We start from the raw sequence: 16,550 nt of genomic DNA on the forward strand, positions 1-16,550 counted from the left end.
TCTCTACTTCAATATTACAGCCCAGAGTATTTTCTGTATATGTCCTGCCACTTGCCTAAATCCTGACCTGGAAGCATCATGTAACATATACTGGGAAAATATTTTTCTTCTATGCTCGTGCAGCACATGATTCCCATGGGTAGAAATAGTTACTAATGCTTAAGTCTCAGTGACAACTATTTAGATTATGTAATAGGAAGTAAATTGATCTGGATTCTGTTCCCAAGAGCATATGACTGGAAACACATAACAGTTCCAGGCTGGAAAATAACTCCAGACTGCAAAAGCATATACAGGCTTCACATTTCATTTATTCCTGCCAGTTTGGAAATTGTTACTAGTTCAAGAAATCTTTTCTATATTATTGCTAAAATGGAAAAAAGTTAGGTACATTTATGTTAACATAGAGACTTTTAGAAGTGTGAAAGGGGAAATCTAATGAATTATGAATGATCTGTTAGCAAAGCTACTGCTATCTTACATTAGCATAAATAAGGCAAAAAGGAAATAGGCAGAACCACCAAAACATTCAATAAGGAAAATATCTTTTACAAGGGAACCATTGTATCTTGGAAAAGCCAGAATAGTTTCTGGAAATGTAAGTATCCAGTCTAAAAAAAACCCCAGGAATTAGGTCATACGTAAGAAGTTATTTGGCCAATGTAGATTTTAAAAGCTGTGTGAGAGTAGAGAAAATAGGCCATCTATTTATATGAAATAAAATTAAAAACATACAGATAATTGAAACTGAAAAATCCAGTTGATATAGCTGTGGTCATAACAGCTTGATATGTGAGCTCTTTCTACCATTGAGGGCGTAAAATGTGAGCCATTGACTCCAGGCACAACATTGCCAAAAGAGAAATTAATCCAAAAGTACTAAAACATATTAAGTCAGAAGGGCAGGGCAGCAGGAAGGGCGGGAGGGCAGAAGGAAGGAAGGAAGGAAGGAAGGAAGGAAGGAAGGAAGGAAGGAAGGAAGGAAGGAAGGAAGGAAGGAAGGAAGGAAGGAAGGAAGGAAGGAAGGAAGGAAACTTCACCTGCATTAGCAGAATTTATCAGAGATGAAAACTTTATAGATTTATTAAAAAAAAAGACATTTTTAGAACTGAATCAGTATGACTTCATAAAATGAAGTGGAAAAATTCCAAAAACATCAAGATTTTTTTTCATAGAAGTAGTCTATCTGAGAGTTTTCTCAAGCTGGAGACATTAATTAACATTTTATTAATCTCACAACCAGTGATACCCAGGGCTCTGAAAAAGCAAAACATGATAGCAAGTTATGCTCCTCACTCCAGCTGTCTCTGGCTCCAGGCAGATAGATAATCATGCAGATATGGTAACACAGTGCTCATGTTCAGGGCCATGCAGAGGCCATCCTTGAAAATGTACTTGCCATTTCTTAAGTACAGAAATCAGATTTTAATAGCACCTTAAGGGCTGTGCAGGTTGAGGTAACATCTCTAACCAGCTAGTATTAAAGTAGACAGCTATGTCCAGTGCACTAAACTTTCAGCCTTTCTTATGCTGATATTTACGCTAGTAAACATTGTATTTGACAGCCTGTAACTTTGAGCAGGCATCTAAACAAATAGAGAGGTGTGTGTTTGCATGGGACAGTGCAGTACTATGCAGAAATTCATGCTGTCTTTTGATGGCTAAAGATGGCAAGTAGAAGCAGAACAGCTATGTTAGCTCAGTATCCCATTGAGGAAACTTTGCTCTACTCAGGGATCATGGCATTGTGCTATATAAAATAAGTACATGTATGATGATTATTTGTCCAATCTGGAACATGATGATAAAAAATCATTTGAAGTATGTACCAAAATTAATATAATTTAGGCAATGGCAATGTTTTAGAGTAAATAAATACCGGAAAGGAAGAAGTTATGGTTCTATTTGATTTCCATGGGAAGGAAGAGGATGTTTCATTACAAACTTACTATGTACTTTGTCCAAGCGTTAATGAGGTGACCTGCAGATATATATACAAAACAACTTTAAAGACCAGGATGGTTTAATCAAATTCTGATGTGTACTCCTCCACCCATTGTGAGACATTGGACGTGGAGAGATCAAAAAGGACACTTTTTCCTAACACAGTATACAACACCCAAAGAGTACATCATACTGCTGTACCTCTCAGAGAGTAGTTTATAGTGCTAGATCTAAACCAATCTTTGACTAGTTTGCAACAAACTTACAAATTGATCAAGAGCCTAATATGAATCATATTGTTTACACATGTATCATTGGCAAACATTTATTCTGCCATTTACTAACTTCTCATAGAATGTCTAGAACAGATATGTGAAGCCTGTGGTTCTGCTCTGGCACATATCCACTGCAAAGTTATTTAGTGCATCTCAATACACTCAAATACATGAAGAGATGACCATCCACTGAAGGATGCAGAAGACTTGCTGCCTAATTCTCGACCCACCCCAGCCCCATACTAATATTAGGAATTTCTGAAGAATTTGGAAATCCAATTTATTTTTCTGGTTTTTATATTCTCCATATTTGAAAAGCAGACCTGAAAACTGAAGTCCTGAAGTCCTGAAGTAAACATATAATTATGTGATATAAACTTGCTATTGCAGTACTTCTGTTTTAGCTATTAAATTACTCATTTTTGACAGAGAATATAGGATACTATTTGTTAATCACTCAAAAGCAACCTGATAAATCCACAACGAGGTGCACTTCTTTGATATATGCCAGACTAACTGTAAAATCTTATGTACCAAAGTGCTTTGCTGTATATAACCCTTCTTTGCCAAAACCACATCAAAGTATCATAGAATCATAGAATTGTATAATAGTTAGGGTTGGAAGGGACCTTAAAGATCGTCTAGTTCCAGCCCTACTGTCCAGCTTGGACATCCCACTAAAGCAGGCTGCCCAACGCGCCATCCAACCTGGCCTTGAACACCTCCAGGGATGGAGCATCCACAACTTCAGATGGGGCATCCACAACTTCCCTGTGTAACCTGTGCCAGTGTGTCACTACTCTCATGGTGAAGAAACTCTTCCTAATGTCTAATCTAAATCTGCCTCTCTCCAGATTATACCCATTCCCCCTCATCCTATCACCAACTTATGAATAGCCCCTCTCCAGCTTTCCTGTAGCCCCCCTTCAGGTACTGGAAGGTCGCCATAAGGTCTCCTCTGAGCCTTCTCTTCTCCAGGCTGAACAACCCCAACCTTCTCAGCCTGTCCTCGTAGGGAAGGTGCTCCAGCCCTCCAATCATCATATCTTTCTCACATTAAGGATTCCAGAACTGGACACAGTATTCCAGATGAGGTCTCACAAGAGAGAAATAGAGGGGCAGAATCACCTCCCTCGATCTGCTGGCCACGCTTCTTTTGCGTGGATACCAAAATATCCACGCTGTGGATATCTTTTGCTGTGGAACCAGGATATGGTTGGCCTTCTGGGCTGTGAGTGCACATTGCCAGCTCATGTCGAGCTTCTCATCAACCAGCACACCCAGGTCCTTCTCTGCAGGGCTGCTCTCAATCACATCATCTCTAACCATGTACTGAAAATGGGGATTGCCCCGACCCAGGTGTAGGACCTTACACTTGGCCTTGTTGAACCTCATGAGGTTCTCACAAGCCCACTTCTCCAGCCTGTCCACGTCCCTCTGGATGACATCCCATGATAGACTCAAAAGCCTTATCTTTTACATTTCTGTATCATTACAAAAAAGCTTTACACTTCAGATTGTTCTTCTTTGAACTAAAATGTTATAAAAATCATTATTCTTTTTACTGAGAATCTTGATCAAAATAATTCATATTCTCAAAATTTCCCTATAATAGCTGCAATAGAAACAGCAGTACAGTTTACATAAATATAGAGCAAATGAGACAAGAAATATAAAGATCTCTGTGGCATTTGCATATTTCCAATTATCAAAAGGGCACAGTAAAAATATTCACAGAAGAGACTAGTTAAAGTATATTTACCTGGAAGCTTAATAAACCAAGAGCAAGTCATATCAAATTTAGGGTAGTGAGTCCATCAGTCTAAGCAATGATTCTGTTATCCCTTTCAGGATGGAAGTTTAATCAATTCAGAGACAAAAAAACGTGGTTGTTTTTTGCCTCCTGAGAAGTAGATATATAGACACATTTGATTGTTATCATATAATTTCTACAGAAGGCAAACTTACATATAAAACTAAGAGTTTAGCCAAACTTTTTACATGTAAAATTGTTCATAACTTGTGAAGACATGTACAACACACCCCACATATCTAGTCATTTTGTCTTGATAATGAGACAAGGAAATAGCTGTGGAGTTTTCTAAATCCAAAGGATTTTCTTTTTTCCTTATACTGGGATTCACAGGCTGTGTTACAGTCCACTGAAAATTACTCTTACAGTTTCCAAGACAATAATATTTCTCAATGTGTAAAAAATACACAGCTGTGAAGTTTATATATAGCTTTTCTAAAAGTTTTAAAGGTATCTCTTCCACTCAATTCTTAAACTATTATCCTATATATACATAGATATGCATAGACTATGCATAGGCTGCTGATACACAGACTTAGTTTCACATATAGTCCAACAGATTTCAAAGGGGCTTAGATGGATTTGAACTACAAATCCATATTTCTAATTGTCATTTAACTAGATCCTTTCTCAGTCAGTAGCTACAGATGAAACAGCAGCTACCTTCTGGGATGACTGGATTTAAGTAAGCGGTTTTTTCTTGACATCTTCTCCAAACACACTTTACAATATTCCACTTATCTCTCAAAATATCACTGGCTGTACTGCCTGATGATCCTGTGGGGAGGTTGCACTTGTTTGATTCAAGCTCAAATCTGTGTTCTGCTCAGCCTGCTATCATTCCCTTTTCATGATCTTTTGCATTTCGTATATTAGGAATGGAATTGGGGTTTTGTCTTTCTTTTTTTCCCCTGTAGGTTATGTAGGGTGAGATGCAACTCTTCAGTCACAGAATCACAGAATCACTAGGCCAATTGGAAAAGACCTCCAGGATCATCAAGTCCAACCATTCCTATCAACCACTAAACCATGCCCCTGAGCATCTCATCCACTTGTCTTTTAAATACCTCCAGGGATGGTGACTCCACCACCTCCCTGGGCAGCCTCTGCCAGTGCCCAATGACCCTTTCTGTGAAATTTTTTTTTCTGATGTCCAGCTTGAACTTCCCCTGGTGGAGCTTGAGGCCATTCTGTCTTCTCCGGTCCCCTGTCATCTGGGAGAAGAGGCCAAATCCCTCCTCTCTACAATCTCCTTTCAGGTAGTTGTGAAGAGCAATGACGTCTCCCCTCAGCCTCCTCTACTCAAGGCTAAACAACTCCAGTTCCCTCAACCGCTCCTCGTAAGACTTGTTCTCCAGCCCCTTCACCAGCTTTGATGCTCTTCTCTGGACACGCTCCAGAGCCTCAACATCATTCTTGGAGCAAAGGGCCCAGAACTGAACACAGTACTCAAGGTGTGGTCTCACCAGTGCCGAGTACAGAGGGAGAATAACTTCCCTGGACCTGCTGGTCACACCGTTTCTGATACAAGCCAAGATGCCATTGGCCTTCTTGGCCACCTGGGCACACTGCTGGCTCATGTTCAGTCAGCTCATGTTCAACCAACACCCCCAGGTCCTTCTCCTCCGGGCAGCTTTCTAGCCACTCTTCCCCCAGTCTGTAGCACTGCACAGGGTTGTTGTGCCCCAAGTGCATAATCCGGCATTTGGCCTTGTTAAACCTCATCCCATTGGCCTCAGCCCAGCGGTCCAGCCTGTTCAGATCCCTTTGTAGAGCCTCCCTACCCTCCAGCAGATCGACACTTCCACCCAGCTTAGTGTCATCCGCAAACTTGCTAAGGGTGCATTCGATCCCCTCATCCAGGTCAGTGATAAAGACACTGAACAGAGCTGGACCCACACTGAGCCCTGAGGAACCCCACTTGTGACTGGCCTCCAGCTGAAGTTAACTCCATTTACCACCACTCTCTGGGCCCGGCCATCCAACCAGTTTTCAACCCTGGAGAGTGTGCGCCTGTCCAGGCCAGAGGCTGACAGTTTCTGAAGCAGAATGCTGTGAGAAACTGTGTCAAAGGCTTTACTGAAGTCCAAGAAGACTATATCCACAGCCTTTCCCTCATCCAGTAGTTGAGTCGCTTTGTCACAGAAGGCGATCAGGTTAGTTTGGCAAGACCTGCCTTTCATGAACCTGTGTTGACTAGGCCTGATCACCCGGTTCTCTTGCATGTGCTTCATGATAGCACTCAAGATCACCTTTTCCATGACTTTCCCCGGCACTGAGGTCAGACTGACAGGCAACAATATGTTTATGCTGAGACAAAGGCTGGATAAAATGAGTTCTGCCCTAACTTGTATGGCTTTCATATGTTGAAAGAGCATGGATTGTTCCTGTCTTTTCTCCCTAGTATAATTTACTGATTAAAAAAACTGTGTCTGTAAAACGCTGCATACATTTATTGCACCATTTACATTACAAAAGAAGCACGTGATGGAAAAATATACGTACGTTGCATTCTTGTGTAGCTTAAAAAATGTAACAATGTATGAAACAAAACTTGTATGCACAGACTTTTTCATTTACTCTTTGTGGGGAAGCGTGTGATTGGCCCCTGCGGCATAAAGCTAACTGCTAAAAGATGCAGCACTAATAAAACCTGAATTTTTAGAAGTAAAAAAGGACAGTAACGGAAGGTACATATTCAGTTTTTCTCAGTAAATATTAGAGCGCAAGAGAATGAAGAAAATAATATTATTTTCATCTCCAAAAAGTGAGTAAAGCTAGGACTCATCTCTGTTGTAAAACAAAATAGAAAATTGAGGAGGAGTACATGAGATGCCCTCTAACTCTGGCTATTTAGATTTTCAATTAGCGTTATCTTCTAGCTGTTACGCCTCAAACCTAAACCAGCCTTGTAAAGTTAGCTGCATTCTATAAAGCCATGCATAGACTTGCAGTACATATGCATTAAAAAATAGCTATTATTATTACCTATAATAGCTGTGCATATTTTAAATACTAAATAAACACAAAGTACTGTTTAATTTTCCATCAAAGGAAAATCTTAATCTTTTCTAGCACCATCCCTAAATAAGACTATTGTAGGATTTTTTTCACATGCTAGTTCATAGACATTCTACAATTATTTAAATAAAATCAACATAGTAATGCAAAGATGATGTACAGATTTTGTCTGTAAAAGAAGAAAATATTTTCTAATTTACATTCCTTCATTCATATTTCTGGAAGAGACAGAGTGGGGATTCCATGCATTACAAAAACAGCAGAAAGGCAATAGAATAGAACATAAAAGTCTGATTTTCAATGATAGCAAACTTTTATGTATTTTTGACACTTTTCACACCCCACATTTGAACACGCAGCTGGTGGTTTCTAAAAAGTGGATTTTTATATAACTATCTCCCGCAAATCTAAGCATGAGTGCTCACTGAAGTAAAAAGAAAAAGCTCCCTCAAAATTTGGATTTCACAAATAATTCTGACTTGGAAAGTCGGCACAAAACATCATTTCCACAAAAATAAAAGATTAAACCCTTCTTGAACAGAACAGGTACTATAATTCTTGAATTATTCTTGCATATAAAAGAAACAGATGGAACTCTGTAACAAGAGTACTTTTTCAACTATACTTAATTTGTGCTATTAGAGCAGCAAAACATAGAGATACAAAATACTTTTTCATAAGATAGTTTAACCAAAATTGTGACCAGCACTGTAAGAAAAGAAAACATTAACAAACAAATAAACAAACATTGCTTTCATATGAAGTTGCATGCCTTCTATGATCAAGGTTCACTAGGCCAATACTTTACTACAGCTACTCTATAAATATTTATTTTTTAAAAAAGCATATTTATAATAAAAGCATAATTAATTACAGGTTAACTTGGTTGGAAAGAAAAACTTTACAAACAGTATCTTTCTGTAAAAAGTAAGGAACTGAAATAGGACAGTATCTTTTGTGAATGATTATATAACGCCAAAAAAATAATTCAAAACTGAAAATTACCTAGAAATAGCAATGATGTTGACATGAACTAGACACTGAGGTTGTACTTCTGCCTCCTTCATAACTACATAAGGTAAAAATAACAGTTACATATTTCACATGCACTATATATCTACAAGTCTTTATGATGAAGTTATGCATGGGTGCACTTTAAGAAAATTATTTTTGTCTGTTAACAGAGCAAAGTGCTGGGTTTTTTGCTCTAATATATCATACATACCTGCTCTAATGTAAAAGAATGTAGTATTACTGGACCATGTGCTGCCAAATAACTACAAAATCGTTGTTAATTGCCAATAAAGCACTTGAAATACAGTACTTATTTAAGCAAAGAAAGCAAAGATGGCTCTAGGGCATATTTGCTCCATGACACTGACATAAAATGGCTACTATACAATTCAGGGTGGAGTATTTATCCTTATTAATTACAAAGAAAGGCATATTTTGTCAACAAACCACTATATAAAGTAGTACTAAGTGCATTCCAAAATACACTTCACAGAAGAATGCTACATATGGATGAATTTAAATATAATAAATGGCTGTAGATTTTTATTTCGTCTGGATAATAATGCAGTTTGATTAGTTGATTGTGAAAAATATGCAGCCTTTCTGAAGTGTGATGTTTATTTTATAAATAGGTTGGCATACCCAGAACAGGAAACATGAAGCAGAGAGATGTATTAAGTCTTTCAGAGCATACATTATCTCTTTCACCCTGAAGCCTACTTCCACTCCAGTACGAGTTGATTGGTATGTGTCAAGTGGATTGACATATTTAATTCCTCCTTTTTTTCAATTTCTTGGTTTTAGTAGATTCCACCACATTTATACTTTCATCTTAAAGATGAATTTTTCATGATCTGTATTTATCCTATGAGTGTAGCACTAATATTAAGTATTTACACTTGACTGGTTTTAAGTCCTTGCCCAACAGGGAAACATGGTCTTCCAGTCAAGACAACAACTTAGGTTTCCAGTGCCCTGGACCCATTCTTTCATTCTCTCATTCTGCATCAAACTTTTCTTGTAATTATAGGCAAGTCTTACCTGTCTCAGTTCAACAAAGAGCTTAAGAACATGCATACATCCATATTAATTTCAAACAAAGCATTTATGATCTAGAGCTTTGCAAACTGGTTGTTGGTTACAAGTGTCCACCATGCCTGTAGTAGAAAGACAATCACTTCAGGACAGGTTGGATGAGGCTTTGAACAACCTGGTCTAGTGAAAGATGTCCCTGTCCTTGGCAAGGGGTTGGAACTGGGTGATATTTGAGGTCCCTTCTAATCCAAACCATTCCATGCTTCTGTACTTCTATGCTTCTATGATTCAGGAAAACCTAAAGTCCACATATCCACCTCCAGTGCAGCAAATGCCTAAAAAGAATGTGCCAGTGTCACCTAACACGAGCAACAGTCTGTCACCTTATTGACTGGGTATATTCTAAAAATGCAGAACAGTCCAGACCTATCAAATGACCTCATGTTGTTTACTTAATAGACCCAACAGGAGTACAACATCCAGCACAATCAAGGCTGGGACATTTCTGACCATGAGAAGAAACCATGAATTAACTAGGAAGGGAAATTTAAGGTCCTTCACTCTCACAGAGCAGGTCTTTGAGGTTTTGATAACTGAAGTTCATACATAAGCTTGTATTTATAATCAAGCATGTATGAAGCTTCTATATCAAGCTTATATCTGAAGCTTATACTCATTTTGGTATCAAACTTTATTTTAGTGAATTGAGAGATGATAAGTACTGGCCAAATACATGTCTCCAATGCAAATAGCAATCAAGAACATTTTATCCAGCCATGAAAAGCAATTTGTGTAAGTGCCTATATATGACTAGTTCTGTTATCTTTATTTTGTCCATTAAGTGAACTCAGTGACGAGTGGAGCTGTTGTAGAATATACTGTCTATCAGCTGCTTTTTCCTCTTTCAGTCTTCAGTGTGAGAGAATATGTGTGTCTCAATGGCAAGGTCTTTAACACTGTAGTATTTTTGCCCTTTAAAACTATCTTTTCCACAAGCCAGTGCTAAAATCTGTTTAATCTATCTGCATTTTCGAAGTGTTTACCACTGTGGCACTGCCCTCAGGGTGGTGATTAAAAAACAACATGGAGGCAACCTGAAGGTAGGTAGTGGAATCTGTGTGTTTGGAGTGCTGTGATACTATGAAGTTTCTCTGGAACAATCAAAGAAGACAAAATTATTAGGCTCTGCACAAAGCTTTCCAAAATGAGAGTGGCAGTGTGGAATCTCAAACATAAAATATTTTTCTTAATATTTTTATTTATTGAATTATTTATTTTCCCATATTCATGGAGAAGCATTAAAGGTTTATTTATGCAAATAATCTGAACACAAAGGGAAAAAAGTTTTTTTCAGAAACATTCTTAAAAAAACCCAATAACAACATACAAGAAACTTTTAAATGCAACTTTTATATTTGTCTAGCACACTTGCTCAGTATTTATGGATGCATATATTTTGCAGGGTGAACAACAGCAAGTCTTTTTTTAGCTGAAAAAGAGACAAAAAGCATTAAAGTCAACATTTCAGATAGAATTTTTACTCATATGAGAAATCACAAAAGATAAAAGCTAGTGTTTCAGACATTGCAAAAATATCCCCCTTTGTGTTCAGTATAAACTTGACAATTTCAATGCCAATCACATTTTTATTTGAGAGTGAATGAAGCCTAGTAGCTGTGTTAATTTGTTGATTATATATAGCAACGGTCTCTCTACAGTTCAGCCTACATTATTTCTCTCACCTAAGCAAAGAAATGTATATTTTTGTATTATTCTGTATTCGTTATTATTTATCTTATTTAAATTGTCTTTTATTTCTCCAATATTTTAATATCTGTGCTCACCTCAAGGAAACTGCAGAAGGACTCAGCTGAGGTTTCAGATGAAATGTATGGCATCACAGCAGAACAAGGTCACCTTTTAGCCTCATGACTAAAGGTTTTGGTTCACCCTCATTGACCCTGCCCGTACTATATTCTGAGTTAAGTCATGCAAGGGAGTGGGAAGGATTATGTAAGAAAATGTGGGCAGGCTCAGTCCCATGTATAACCATATGCATCTGTTACAAAAGGAGCTCTCAGCTCTCCTCTCTCTGTAGAGTTTGCTTCTCTCTGTGGTCTCTCAGTTCCTTGTTTCTTTCTATTCTTTTCTAGTCAAGCCAGAGAAAAAAGATCTGTGATTCCACAGAAATAATTAAGATATCCTTCTTTTGTACAGTATAGTACAATCATAGGTATTTTAAAAAATTGCTTGTGGCTTGCTATCACCCTGCAGCACTTTTTCCGATAGCTGTTCTTGCCTCAGCTGACCAGTGCAGAATGCCACAGTGTTTCTGGAGAAGAACCAGCATGCCAAGCAGCTTTCAACTGTGAAATCATTGAACACATTAGGAAACAATGTAGATCTCGGCCAAACTGCTGGATTTTACTGGACAGAATTTATCAACGGAGAATATCATGGAAATTTAACATCTTATATATTCTCCATCAAGTGGGCTGATTAAACACTATTTTTAGGAATAAAAATAAAATAATTTATTTTCTCTGTAACTGCTTTGTTACTTTTCAGCTTGTTTCCTGGCATCTGGTGTACATACAGTTGTTTCTTTGCAATTATCAGATCCATCATTTCCTGCTAGAAATACAGATGCGTGGGTTCAATCTTCTTTACCAAAATACTGCTGGCCAACACAGTAGTGTAAGCACAGCAAAGATCAGCTACAATGAAGAAAACTCAGCAGCAAAATCGTTCTTTATCTTTGAACAATCAGATTCTGAATCAAATTAGAGAGAAAAGACAGAGGAGTTTAAAACTAGGCTCAAAGGATAGGAACATCTATCATAACCTTTCTTCTTCCCTCAGTTTCAGAGGTCTTACACACAAGAGAGGGGGAAAAAAAGAGGGGGGGGAAAAGCAATTGGTCTTTATTATTGGAACAAAATTACATAGATTGTTTTCACAGAACCCTTTAATATGACTTTCCAAAAATTAAATCTATATGAAATTAAGGTTGTTGGTTGTTTTTTCCTCCAACACATCTCTGAGACAGAAGTCATATGAAATGTTAACTTTGATGCCAACGTAGTTGAAGAAAGAGAGACTGATTGAAATAGGTAAACAAACAAAATCAATATTATTCTAAACTCCTAGGAATTAATTCTCCAGACTTATGTTCTATTTGAAGCATGTCTGTCTCACCTTTGCGTGCAAATAATAAAAAAGTGTTCTAGAAGAAAAAATGCTCTCAACAGTTAGGGTTTAAACAGGGTCTCAGAGAGGGTGATTTTTAAATTTGACTAGTTATTTCATGAATCACAGTTCCTGAGAAATAATCATGTCATGATGAAAAAAAGGACTCATTTTCAGAAACTATAAAATATTTGCACTGTGCAAAGTAACATGGTACAATAGTTAGGGTGTAAGGCAATAGGAACCTGCTTCTGATATGCAAGCCACTGACCAAGTTTCTCATAAAGAAACTAACAAAGGCTTAAAGAAGATTTTTGGACTGTTTATGGGTTAAATAACCAGACTTCAGAGTAACACTGCCTAGGCCTGGCATGTTTCTTCCTGAGATCTTCTGTGTAAAAATATGAGCATCTGTTTTATATGATGAAGAAGCAGAGAGTCTTCAGTACTGAGCTGCAGGAGACCACTGTGCATCCACAGCAGACATACCTTAGATTTCTGGATAGTTGCCAAAAGTCGTAACATTCTGACTTAAAAAGACTTCCAAATGAGAAACAAGGATCTGCACATCAGGGTGTAAATATCTTCTAGATGTACTCCACCAAGCCATAACCAAATCACAATGAAATACATAGATGCACCTTCCCTCTGTCTAATCTGATAGTAATATTTATTATAATATTTACACATCTCATATTATCATCTTTGTTTTAACTTGCTTTTGACAATCTCATTTCCTGTCATTCATCCTTTCTTCATAAGTAAAATAAATAGTGTTTAAAATAATTTTTTTTGGACATATACCTGTTTAAATTTATTATTGTTTCTTTCTATGGAGAGGCAAAATAATCTTATTTAAAAATTATCTACTAATTCAGAGTTCATCAAGCAACAATGGAGTATATTTTCCACAGACATTCCAAATCCTAGTGGCAAATATTTTTTTATATTTTTTAAACGAAAGTTTCAGCTGTACTAGCAATGAATGGAACTGACTGAGAACAGTCTGATTGTCAGCTGACAGTCTAGAAAAATAAACACACAATGATTTAAAAGTTTACCCTCTCAAACCTTACAGCTCTAAGAACTAAACAGTACTTACTTAAACCAAAGGAAAAATTCCCAAGTTAAACTAACAGGATGAGGACTCCAAATTATTCCACTTCACTTTCCAATTTGAAAACTAATTTTCTTTTTTTCTAGGGAGATATATGAAACTTCACCTTGAAAATGCAAATTAAGAATAAGATTTGAGTATTTCATACTCAAGACATTAATTTATATGTAGCAAAACCAATTAATCATGTCATGTGATATGCAATATTTTATGAAATGTGAGCAATAAGGCAATTAAACCATAGTGAGAAACATTGGAAATGATGTCAAGAGGAACAAAACCAAGCCAGACCAAAACAAAACCAGCCTTATTTTAGTTTTATGCCACACACTGCACCTCAGAAATAACCCTACATTTTACAAAACTTTTTGCAGGACTCAAACTACACAAACTTTTACTGATACGTGACAGGCATAATTAATGATGCATCAGAAATGACAAGGAAGTAAATTTTATACTCACAGGCTAACATGCTGAACCACCCTCAGCTGGCTGGATCCAGATAAATGTACCAAGTCATGCCACACTATGTCAAGGCTTAAGTGCAATTTTCCTACTTGCATAGTAGGCCTGTAACAAATACAGCCTGAGGTTTCTATCAACAGACACGCTGTTATTATGGCAACTGCACAGGGTAATAAAAGAAACCTTGTGAAAATCACACGTGACAAAAGTTGAAATGAAAGTCACGGTAAATAATGGCTTCGCTGAACCTAGACCTACAGCTACTCTTTCTGGTATTTCTATGACTGTTAGTCTTTACAGTACAATAATTCCTCAATAAAATAATTTTTACCAATATTACAGGTATGCACACAATATTAGAAGCTGAAACGAGTATTTTGTGAAGTAGTCTTTCGGCTAGATGATCGTATTGATATTTGATTCTTACATCATGATAGCATCTATCCATTATCTTTAATGGACTTAATCTTCAATTGCAGAGCATAAGAAAGAATTAAAGTTGGTTCTGTATTCATAAAGGTGTTTGGCAATTCAAAAACAAGAAAAGGCTGATGTGTCTCTGACATTTCCATGAAACAAAATTGCATTTTATCCCAATGCCAATAAGTAAGGCACTTCTAGTTATTAACATATAGATGTGTGAATTTGATGGAAGAAAGAGAAACCAAGGTGATTTTTTTTAAATAAACAAACAACCAAAAATCAACCAAACAACTAAAAACAAACAAACAAAAAAAAGTTTTTGACAACTTTTGTCAAAAACAAACAAACAAACAAACAAACAAACAACCTAGGAGTTTAATATATGAAATTCAGCATAAAAACCTTAGAGGAAACATGCTAATATAACCACAGATAAATTTGAGACAACATTAAAATAATGCAAACTAGTTTTTATAACTTGTAATGCTGTCAGATTTTCTCTTGACATATCCTCCCAGGATCTTCTGGAAACCTAGTGCTTTAAATGTTGGATAAAACTTTATCTGTTCTTAGCAGGCAGAATCGCATTTGTACTGTTCATATTGAGCAACAAAAGATCAAGAAGTGGCTAAGTGTTGGTAGCTAGGCACTTCTGACTCATGGTACACATGCAGAAAACCCTCTTTCCAGTTTATTACGAAGTCAATGTATTGCAGAAATTGTAGTATTCACAATGAATAAATACTCTGCAAGCAAATTCAGATGCTGTCCTCATAAGAAATGCAGAAATAGTGGAATTACATCTCTCTCACACCTGCCATTTTGAGATACCACATTGAGAAAATTCTGAGGCCAAGATAAGAATTTAAAACAACCCCCAGACTCATCAGCAACACTTTTTTGTCTGATGTGTCTGGTACATGTGGCCATCAGGATACAGACATCAAGATAATCTGTACTTTATGTGGACATTCTATGTTTCATATAAAAAGCCAACACATACATTTCTTCATGACACTACCTTCTGTTACTGGGTACCCACACACTGGGCTGTGTGGCATCTAGAAAAACAGCTTTAGTAGTATCTCTATTGGATAAGGACAATGCTAATGTGTGTATTTAGCTGAAGAAAGAGGGAAAAAAAGGAGGGAGAGGGACAGAAAACCTGCAAGAAAGACTGACTGAGAGAAAGAAAGATGGATAAAGTAACGCCTGAGGGAGAAAAAAAATTAATTACTCTTCATTGAGTATTAGCAGGTAAGGAAAAGCAGTTTCAACTTCTGCCCTATTATGGTTAGCAGGGAAAGAGAGATTAGGAATTTATATTTAGCTAAAGAACTATATTTCCCTAGTGAGATAAGGAAATTAAGGTATACCTACTTTTCTATGATTTTAAGGTTAAATTGCCCTTCAGACACTTCTCTGTTAGAAACTAGGTGCTCCTCAAGAATAGATATCAACTGTTACCCCAGTCTTTAGAAGTAATTTTGTGACTCAGCTGATAGGATAGATGCAGTAATTAATGAAGCTGCACTTCCATCATTGATGTATTTCATTGTGTCACATATAATAACTTCTATTTGTGATGGATTCACTTCTGTAAGTTCTCTTCGAATCTTTTATTTCAACTATACAATACCTATGCCTTACAGCATGATTTGATGACACACGGGGCTAGCACTATTCTCCTCAGTTTATATCTATTGCTTGAATTATAGCAACTCTTATTTTGGAACTAATTGCATTTTCCCATATTAACACATCTCAAACTGTGTCTGCTTTGTCACTCTATTTAACCAGCACTGCACAAGAATACTTGAGGCTTGAGTCTTTTGTGAAGGATGCAATGCATTCCAGGAGGCTTTATAGAAATTGTAATTAACTCTTTAATGTTTTCATACATTATAGAATCTTTCTCATAAATGAAAGATTAATTACTAAGCAAAAAATGTTAATGTTTTTTCCAATGGTGTATTTAATACTGAGTGATACAAATTAGTTTCCTAATAATATGTGAAAAGAGTGTTCATTACTAAAGCAAAAATTCCTACTCTATTGAGTAACATTCTCATTCACCTCTTTTCTTATTCCCAAGTTCAAAATGACTTACTTGGAATATAAAATTTAGGACATATGAGTAATTTTATGTATCACAGCAATACTAAAACTTAATTCATACTCTCTGAAAAGTCTTACAAAATATAAATAAAGAAAAAAATAATTCTAGCCAGTTAAGATACAGAAATAGAGCGCT

General features: G+C 36.7%; 1 protein-coding gene across 5 annotated transcripts in view; it reads right to left on the reverse strand.

Moving 5' to 3' along the window:
• SLC16A7 (solute carrier family 16 member 7) overlaps positions 1 to 16,550 on the reverse strand; it is a 91,726-nt gene that overhangs the window by 44,653 nt on the left and 30,523 nt on the right. The window contains exon 1 of one of the 5 annotated variants that reach the window (XM_054056671.1): positions 13,871 to 13,999. The exons of 3 other annotated variants lie outside the window; for them this stretch is intronic. The gene's annotated coding sequence lies outside the window, so the exon portion shown is untranslated. Of the gene's footprint in view, positions 1 to 10,946; positions 11,088 to 13,870; positions 14,000 to 16,550 lie in introns of those variants that run through there. One more of the 5 variants, XM_054056647.1, reaches the window with a different exon arrangement.

Source organism: Cuculus canorus, chromosome 1 (genome assembly GCF_017976375.1).
Source record: "Cuculus canorus isolate bCucCan1 chromosome 1, bCucCan1.pri, whole genome shotgun sequence".
NCBI classification, from domain to species: Eukaryota; Metazoa; Chordata; class Aves; order Cuculiformes; family Cuculidae; genus Cuculus; species Cuculus canorus.